Source organism: Cucumis melo, unplaced genomic scaffold (assembly GCF_025177605.1).
Source record: "Cucumis melo cultivar AY unplaced genomic scaffold, USDA_Cmelo_AY_1.0 utg001262l, whole genome shotgun sequence".
In the NCBI taxonomy this organism is placed as follows: Eukaryota; Viridiplantae; Streptophyta; class Magnoliopsida; order Cucurbitales; family Cucurbitaceae; genus Cucumis; species Cucumis melo.
The window spans coordinates 11894-22500 of NW_026124504.1; the positions used below are offsets into that span (position 1 = coordinate 11894).

At 32.8% G+C, this 10607-nt stretch overlaps 2 non-coding genes across 2 annotated transcripts; both read left to right on the forward strand.

The window, feature by feature from the left end:
- Positions 1-1242: 1242 nt before the first annotated feature.
- On the forward strand, positions 1243-1316 carry TRNAP-UGG (transfer RNA proline (anticodon UGG)). The gene has a single exon. It is a non-coding gene; the product is annotated as a tRNA-Pro (tRNA).
- Positions 1317-1478: 162 nt separating this feature from the next.
- TRNAW-CCA (transfer RNA tryptophan (anticodon CCA)) lies at positions 1479-1552 on the forward strand. The gene has a single exon. It is a non-coding gene; the product is annotated as a tRNA-Trp (tRNA).
- Positions 1553-10607: the final 9055 nt, after the last annotated feature.

A 10607-nucleotide genomic window follows, 5' to 3' on the forward strand; every position in this document is an offset into this window, starting at 1 on the left:
TTGGTTTGTTTATATTTAAATCTAAAATATGTCTAATATATGTAATTTTTCATCTTCCTTGGATTGGAAAAGGGTGACACACAGCCGATCGGTTCGATCTATTTCTTTATCTCCCCATGAATCGTATGTTTGTAACACCGGGGACAGAATTTTCTCAATTCCAATCGACTAGGCGTATTGTGTCGATTCTTTTGAGTAATATATCTGGAAATCCCTATTGATTCCTTATTAACACCGTTTCGAACACAACGAGTACATTCCAAAATAACAGTTACTCGGGCATCTTTACCCTTGGCCATGAACCTCCCTTGGATTTTTGATTCACGCAACTCTTCCATTTTCCGATCCAAAATGAAGAAAAAAAGAAAAATTGGTAACTCGAAATAAAATTATGAAAGATTTCGTTACAATCAAATATTAAAATATAGTAATACAATAATTTCTAAATTTAGAATCGCAGTACAGTTTTTCATTTAAGTATTTTGTATGATATTGTTGCCCTAGCCATCACATTTTCATTTTCGTTCTCACTCTTTTATTAATTAAATTTGAACCTGGCGCCGCGTCCGAGTTTGACTGAGGTTGAATCCATTTTGATTCTTTCTAACTTATTCTAAGTCTAAAAACTCTAAAAAAAAGAAGGGGGAAGGGGATTAGTCAAAGATATTTGATTGTTTTTCTAATCTTCTTCACCCCTTCCCAAGTCAATAACTAGAATGAAAAAAACGGGAATACCAACGCATCCGGGAATAAACGATTGATCTCGATTAATAGACCCGCTAAAGCCCCGAACCATATAGTACTTACTACCGGTGCCACGGAGAGATATGTTTTTAGATCTCGCATTGAAAACCCTCCTACTTTATAGTAATTTGTAATACATACTGGTATTACATACCATCAAATGTATATATAGTTAATAACCGCTTGTATTGTCCGCGGAATTCCTAATTCAAATTGAAATGTACAACAGTTCAATTCGGTAGATATTCCCTTTTTTATTAAAAAAAATATGTAGCTTTCCGCCCCACCCCAAATATTCATTTTTCTTTACGGCGGATTTAATATTTATTATTTCATACGTATATAAGTCTTTTTATTATTTTTATTATATTTTATATATGATATGAGACAAAAAAGAAGAAATGGCAAGATAATTTGTGTATACCAATGGAGGAAATAAATAAAAAATGTGGAAAACAAGACAGGGATTCTCTACAATAACACTGTAGACCAATTGAAAGGGATGTAGCGCAGCTTGGTAGCGCGTTTGTTTTGGGTACAAAATGTCACGGGTTCAAATCCTGTCATCCCTACCTATTACTTATCTTCTGAACAGTAACGAGGAATCAATTGAGATCCATAAAAATTGAACATACATATATCGAATCAATCTTTTTTTATTTAATTTTATGATATTCTCTATGATAATATATGTATCGAAGATATATTCGGGTTGCTTTTAGTTTGATAATAAAACGCTCTTAGTTCAGTTCGGTAGAACGCGGGTCTCCAAAACCCGATGTCGTAGGTTCAAATCCTATAGAGCGTGATTCGATTCTTGTTGTTGTTAAATCAAAATGATACTGAAATAATTCAACAGAAATCAAAATTTTACCTCCTATAAAGCAAGTAGGGGGTCAATCAAAAAAAAGAACTGTTAATTAATCAAAGGTCCAACTGATCCCCCCGTCTGTATTGTAAATATGCGGTCACAAATAATCCAGCCAAAGTAATAGGAATTAGACCTAATACGATTCCAAATAGAAAAACTTCAATCATTTCAATTTAGTTGAACGAGGAAAAGGAGAGGTAATATCTATCCTTAAAATATTAATCGGTATTGCCCATGAATCTCAATGACCAAGAATTCGAAATTGAATTGACAAGGTAAAGAACTCTACAATATATAGAATATATTGAATAACACCGAAATCTTTCTTTTTTTTGAATTGTGCATTCAATGAATTTTAATCAAATAAGTCGTATCTTGTTCAGACCGATAAATAGAGCTGAGGTTATAGTTAAAACTGCTAGTAGAAAACCGAAATAACTAGTGATAGTAGGCATGACGAGGCTAAATGAAATACGTTATTTTTATCCATATGTTTATAAAGCACTTCCCTAAGTTTCTATTTTTGAAAGATACGCGGATGGATAAGTAAAAATACTAATTGAAAAAATATATTCAATTGAAAGTTTTTGATTCATCTATTATTATGATTATAGATGATACTAACAAAAATCTTGTGACATAGGTAAGAAATCAATTCATCATCTGTCTCTCTATCCCGCAATTCGGAATCAAGGGATTCATTGAACAACTCTTGAGTTTTCAAAACAAATATTCTTATTATAAAGAATTTATAAACAATAATTTAATATATAAATCTAGTAAATATATAAATCTATTAAATGGATTCTAAATAATTAGAAAGAAAAAAAAAAAAAAAAAAAGAAAAATAATAAATAAACTATGTTGTGTAACTTGATTCCAAAAATGAAATGCTCTTTGAATCGCTGAAGAATGAATGACCTTATAATGCCCTTTATTTATGAAATTGTATTCCCACTAATTAGATTTTATGTAGTGGGTTCATTTCCATAAAATCTTTTTTAAAAAGAAAAAAAGTATCGCACGATCAGATCACTCGAAACTAGGTTCTCCATTTATTCTTATTCTTTCCATATTAAAAACATTCTTCTAATTAGTTGAAGAACGATCGTTTGAGTCTAATATAAAACAATAATGCGTGCATTACGAATATTTATTATTCTTCTATTCGTTGTTCTGTTTCGTTCATCGAATCCTATGTACTACTGTTACTTGTTACTGGACGACTAACCAATTCCTTAAAATAAAAAAAGATTCAAACAAAAATATAACTACAAACACAAAAGAAATATTTCGAGATTTCACGTCTAATTTCATTGAATTTTGGGACTATTAGAATCTGCTTCCTAAATTATTATAAACCAACCAGTCGGATTCACATTTTACCACAATCTTCGCTTTCTAGCCCGAAGCCAATAACCGATAGAATCCTTAATACTACAGACAGGCATTTTCAGAATTTTCTATTGAATGAATGGTATATGATTCTACATCGACAAGCAGCAAGAAAAGAAGAAACAAATTATATTATTTAGTTTTAGTGCTTCATTTTGATACTTATTGTGAAATTGCGTTGCTGCGTCAGAAGAAGGATAGCTATACTGATTCGGTATACTCTAAAAACACCCTCGGTACAATATTGACGATCTTACAAAGATAAAATTTCAGTTAATTTCCATTTACTGATCTCATCTTTTACGGAATCGATCCCCCTTTTGACTGTACAAGAATATGTGGAGCTCGGCATGTCTGGAAGCACAGGAGAACGTTCTTTTGCTGATATTATCACCAGTATTCGATACTGGGTCATTCATAGCATTACTATACCTTCTCTATTCATTGCAGGTTGGTTATTCGTCAGCACGGGTTTAGCTTACGATGTTTTTGGAAGCCCTCGTCCAAATGAGTATTTTACAGAGAGCCGACAAGGAATTCCATTAATAACTGGCCGTTTTGATTCTTTGGAACAACTCGATGAATTTAGTAGATCTTTTTAGGAGGACCAAATGACTATCGATAAACTTATCCTATTTTTACAGTGCGATGGTTAACTGTTCACGGACTAGCTGTACCTACCGTTTCTTTTTTAGGGTCAATATCAGCAATGCAATTCATCCAACGATAAACCTAATCCGAATTATAGAGCTATGACACAATCAAATCCGAACGAACAAAATGTTGAATTGAATCGTACCAGTCTTTACTGGGGGTTATTACTCATTTTTGTACTTGCTGTTTTATTTTCCAATTATTTCTTCAATTAAATAAAAGAAAATACTAAATAATAGTACGAATTATCTTATCCCATTCGGAAGGATATCATCTCATAATTATCTATGACTGTTTCTGTCTCTAGCACGACCACTTGATGAAATGGGGAGGGAAGTGGGACAAATGGCCGAGACTACTGGAAGGATTCCTCTTTGGATAATCGGTACTGTAACTGGTATTCCTGTGATCGGTTTAGTTGGTATTTTCTTTTATGGTTCATATTCCGGCTTAGGTTCATCTCTGTAATAATCGGATGAACTGAGTTGGAGACATGAAAGCGTAAGAACTCAACAGGATCCCCCTCAAATCAGAAAAAAAGAGGGGGTAGGTCCCGTTGAGCTCTTACTAATTAGAATTAGACTAATTTATTCATATAAATGAAAAAATGGATCTTTCCTATTTTTTCAAAAAACTTCATTTCTTTCTGATTCTGAATTGCTTCAAAAAAAAAATTGATTCAGACCATCTCTTTCGCGATCGTATCGGTCGATACTTTCATTTCAAAGCGAAAAAAAGAAAGAGAGAATCACTCGATTCCCTCTTTCTGGATGATACAATCCCAATATAACAATATTATATTTCTATCGATCAGATATCACAAACCCTTTAAATAGATTAAAATATACTAATAGAATTTTCTATAGTTATTTTAATATAAAATAGAATTGAAAAATTCATTGAATTTGTTCACTACTTATGTAATAAATCGAAAAAAAGGTTCTGATAAACCGGGAAAAATTGAAACTAAGAATAGAGATCTTTGACGAACGGGATCAAGAATAATTCATTAGTTTATTATTTCGACACCAGAACAAGAAAAGGAATTTTTCTGGTATCGAATACTAGAAAGATGCATAATTCCTTCTAGAATCCTTTGTTCCCTTCATTTTTTTTCTATTCTCCATTTACTTATCTTATTTTTAATATCTACTCTATTTTTATTCTATTAGAATAAAAATAGACACATTCAATGACATTTCAATCTGGCACCAGTGACATAATAATCATAATAATACCGCTCCTATTTGTATTGTAAAAAACAAAGAAATAAAGAAGAGGTAAAATAGTCTTCCTGACAATATAATATCCATACTATGACTAGTAATGCGGTACAAGTAATTACCGAAATAGGGTCGAAAAAGAATAAAAAAAAAAACAAGGGAAAAAGTTTTTCATAATTTTTTGATCATACATAATTAAATTATAGAATTGCCAACAAGAATTTGGTTTTTTTTACGAACTTTATTTGATAAATCCCCAGATTTAGAAATTCATTTCGGACAATTGAACCTTCTCAAACTGTTTCTTTTTAAGAACTAAAAAGATTTGTGCCAAAATAACAGATGCAAAAAAGAACAAAAGGCCTTGGACACGTAATGGATCTTGAAGGACGATTTCCGCATCTCCCTGACCAAATCCTCCCACATTAGGATTACTCGTTAATGGTTGATCAAGTTTGATGGATTCGCCCTCTGAAACAAGAAGTTCTGGTCCTGGAGGGATAATATCAACCACTTGACGCCCATTCGCTGCATCCACTATGGTTATTTCATATCCTCCTTTTTCTTTTCGTATTATTTTGCTTACTATCCCTGCTGCTGTAGCATTATAAACATTATTATTACTCTTACTCCCGTCGGGATAAATCTGACCCCTTCCCCTGTTCCCGCCTACGTATATGGGATATTTTAAGAAGTGAACATCTTTCTTAGTCGCAGGGTCCGGGGAAAGAATAGGAAAGGTGATTTCACTATATTTCTGACCAGGAACAGGACCTATCACAAGAATATTTTTTTTAGTGGGACGATAGCTCTGAAAAGAAAGATTGCCCATCTTTTCTTTAATCTCGGGAGAAATACGATCGGGGGGGGGCTAATTCAAACCCCTCGGGTAAAATAAGAACAGCCCCCACATTCAAACCACCCTTTTTACCATTCGCAAGAACTTGTTTCAGTTGCATATCATAAGGAATTCGAACAACTGCTTCAAATACAGTATCAGGAAGTACCGCTTGTGGAACCTCGATATCCACGGGCTTATTAGCTAAATGGCAGTTGGCGCAGACAATACGGCCGGTTGCTTCTCGTGGATTTTCATAACCCTGTTGTGCAAAAATGGGATATGCATTTGAAACGGGTGCCCAAGTTATTATATATATCATGAGTGATACGGAAATAGATCGAGTAATCTCTTCCTTTATCGAAGAAAAGGTATTTCTAGTTTGCATGGTCCAATCATTGAGCCCAAAAATTTCTACAATAAAATTAGGTAGGTCCCTAGTATAGTTCCCTATCCATGATTCTGCTATTTACTGAAATAAAGTTACTCGAATATAGGAGGCATCCTTCGCGATGGGTAGAAGGAATAAGTACAATTTTGAATGTTTTACTTATGTACAAAGTAACAAACATTATATTTTTCAGTCATTCATTGAATGATAAATCACTACAAGTGAGGGAGATACACGATTTAAATAACGGAAGATCCAATATTTTAAAATTGTGTCAAGAATGACTGGAAAAGTGGAAACAAGACCGGATATAATTTGATCGTTATGAGAAAATCCAAAATCTTTGTAGACAGAACCAATCATTAGTTCCCAACCATGGGGTGAATGAAATCCTATACATAAATCAGTTAATAAAAGAATAGAAAAAGCTTTTATTGTGTCGCTTAAGTTATATAGGAACTCTTGAACCCAAGAGTTAAGAATAACAAGTTCTTCATTACCAAGAATAGAATAACCACTTAGAATAACGAAACAGATTATATTTGTCGAGAAGTGCAAAATCATATGGATACGATCCTCATTGTGCATCTTGATCAATTGGATCGTTTCTTTGTAGATTCCGATACGAAGCTTTTGTAGATGTGTTTCTGGGTATTCCTTTAGCATTTCGTCCAAGAGAAAGAGTTCCTCTAATTCTAGAACTTTTTTTATAATACTCTTTTCTTGAATATCATTCAAAAAAATTTCGGATTGACCAGTATTCCACCAATTAGTAACCCAAGATTCTAGGCTTTTATTAAATGAAAGAGAGATCCACCAGGGCAAAAATACTATAGATGCAAGATATAGAAGGGGAATGAATGCTTTCTTTTTTTCCATTTTTTCGTCTTTTATTTTTTAATGAACTCACTTCATTCGTTAACTCTCTACACTACTAATATTTATATCAAACATAAGTTCTATTACAAGTCATATGCATACTATTATGAATCCATTCCCTGTTTTTTAGTTTTTGATTTGTGATTTATTAGTTAATCCTTGAATTTCGAAATAATACAGAAAGAAAATAACAAAGAATCCACTTTTTTTTGTTACTGTGCAGTTGATTTACATACGGATCAAAATTTCGGACAAAGAAAGTTTTCTGGCTGTTCCGTATACGTCTGCTTTGGGTCAAATGAGCATTCTGAAGAAATTCCAGTTAAGTTATTATACTATTACTATGGTCTATAAAAAAGACTATTCTTTCATTTCAGTTTTATCCCTCTTGCTACGAACAAAATTCATTCTGAACTTCATTTTTCAAAAAACTTCAATTGGTACACGCAAGAAATAGGCCAATTCGGCAGCCTTTTGCTCAATTTCTCGTGGGGTCAGATTCTGATCGGTACGCGTCAAGGGAATGGCCCCTTGGCCTCTTATTTCCATATAAAGGACACGACGTGCATAAATACCCTCTTTAACTTCTATTCTGATGGACTGAATGTCTTTCATAAGGAATCGTAGGAAGATTCGACGATTTTTTCCAGGAAACCCCCAACGAAAAATAGACACTATTTCTTCTTTTCTATCGAATCGATCATAACCGCTACCTACATTCCACAAAATTGTGCACCACAAATAGGAGCTAATAAAGAGACCGGCAATCCCATAGAAAGACATTACGATCCCCTGTGGAAAAAAAATTATTTGCTGAGACGGAAATAAAGCTATCAAATCCCTACCAAGATAACTGGAAGTTCCAACCAATAAAAACCCTAATGAACCTAAAAAAAGGATAAAGGCCCAGCAGAAATTGCTGATTTTTCGAGATCCTCTTATAAATTCTATCCATATACGTTCTGATCGCCAATTCATACTAGATCTCGTTGCATTTTATTGGAATTAAGAGAATCAAAAAAAATCTATTTTACTTTTTTTGTTTCCGAAGTAACTCTAATCAACTAGCACTATTTTGATGTGAACCTTTACTTTAGATCTAAGTAATTCATCGAATTACTTAGATCTAAAATAATAACATCACCTTTATATGATTCCCTATAGATACCTACATCCATATAGGTATATTGATTTTATATCTCAAACATTTGTCGCCCGATCTCTTATCTATTTTCTATTTTGAAACTTATCTATTTTCTATTTTGAAATACTTCTAATTGATTTCCTCAGATATCATGTTTACGTATGTATAATCGCTTATGTTTGGAGTAAGCCACATGTTAGATTCTAGTCTACTAAATAGATAGCTGTGTTATCGTCAAAGTCTAAGTTTTGAAAAAAAAAAATAGACAGCATATTTAAAAAATCTTGTTTTTTTGAACATGAAGAAATAAAGAAGCCATTGCAATTGCCGGAAATACTAGGCCCACTAAAGGCACAAAAATAGAGGGTAAGGTGGTGAGAGTTGTCATAGAATGGATACCTCGACTTAATATTTTCATTGTTATATTAATAGTTTTACCTGTTATTTATTGATTGTTATAAAAGGTATCTTATAATTATACTAATTCAATATATAATTATACTAAGTAATATCTACGTGAGTATATATAGAAAAGGAATGAGGAATGTCGAATTAAATAAATGGACTTACTCATCTTTCGACATGAGATATATGTATCATAATAGACGTTTGCATTATTTTAGTTATTATCTTGTCTTAGCATTTTTTTTTAATAAAATTTCATAAAGATTTTCGTACAAATTCCCAAAAAGGTAGTTATAATCCGATCCAACAACAAGGATTCTTAGTAAAACTAGAGATCCGCTAGAGATGTAGAAAGATGCAAGACTCTATGCCGCTATTTGCTATAGTTGAAGTATATATACACATGTAATGTTAAGAAGGGAGCATGAAATTCATTTTCTTCCCCGTGCCAAATTTTGCGGAAGAAATAAAAAAAAAAAGAATTCATTTTTTAAGTTAAGTAAGGCTTTACTTGATTGAATTTTGATTCGAGGGAACGAAAGCGTGGAGCTGAAATAACTCACTCACAACACCTTTTAAAGGATTACGTGGTACGATTAGATCGAATAAGCCCTTATCGAATAAAGATTCAGCCTCCTGTGAACCCTCAGGGACTGCCTTATTCAATGTTTGTTCAATTACTCTTTTACCCGCAAATGCGATGTAGGCATTCGGTTCGGCAATAATGATATCCCCCAACATACCAAAACTAGCTGTCACCCCACCAGTAGTAGGAGATGTAAGGATTGCTACATAGAATAATTTTTTATTTGATTGATAATCATATAAAGCGGAAGATATTTTTGCCATTTGCATCAAGCTCAAACTTCCTTCTTGCATGCGTGCTCCTCCCGAAGCACACACTAAAATAAGAGGTAAAAATTGATTGGTAGCATACTCGATCAAACGGGTGATTTTCTCTCCTACTACGGATCCCATACTACCCCCCTATAAACTGAAAATCCATAACCCCAATTGCTACTCGGAATATCATTTAATTTACCTGTGCCTGTTTGAATAGCCTCAGTTAATCCTGTCTTTCTTTGATAAGAAGAAAGACGATCTTTATAAGTATAAAGTTGATTCTCCGAATCAAATTGAATGGGATCCAAAGAGACCATGTCTTCATCCATAGGGTCCCAAGTACCTGGATCAATCAAAAGTTCGATTCTATCTGAACTACTCATTTTCAAATGGTATCCACATTGTTGACAAATATTCATTTTTGATTTAAAAATTTTCTTATAATTTAATCCATAACAATTTTCGCATTGAACCCACAAATGCCTGTATTTTTTAGTTAGATCTAGATCATTAGAACGTTCTGTTGTAGTTAAATTTTTTCTATGCGTGCTAGTTCTTATACTGAAACTCTCACTTTGACTACTATTTCCACCTTCAGCACAAATAGAACTATAAATGTAACTGTCACTGTAATTGTGACTACCACTTAAAATGTAACTATCAATACAGATTTGAGTCCAAAGATAACTGTCAATGCAACTATTAATGTGATTATTCCAACTATATTTAGTATCATACATGTACTGATCATAGTGGGAATCATCACTCTTAGATACATTATTTTGATAAGTAGAGTTCCGAAAACTATAAAAAGAACTTTCTAGTTCACTTACAAAAGAAGGATCATTGTCAATCTCAAAAATTTGATTTTCAATATCCAAATAGATGGAATAACTGCAGCTATTACTATCCCTAACTAAAAAAGTGTCATCAGATATGAAATTCCGAATGCCGACTAAATCATCAACAGTACTGTAACTAGAATTGTAACTATCACTATGACTAGGAATGTTTTTATTCATATTATTTATAATTGATCCTTCACTTTCAATAGGACCAAGACTATTGATTGATTTATTTAGCCTACACCTGTATTCTAACTTCCCTTTAGACAACATCGAATTTAACCATCTTTTTTCCATAGAGCTTTCTTGCCCCTATTTACATGAAAATACAATAGCTGAATAGTCATTCGATAAAAAAGAAATCATTTAAATATC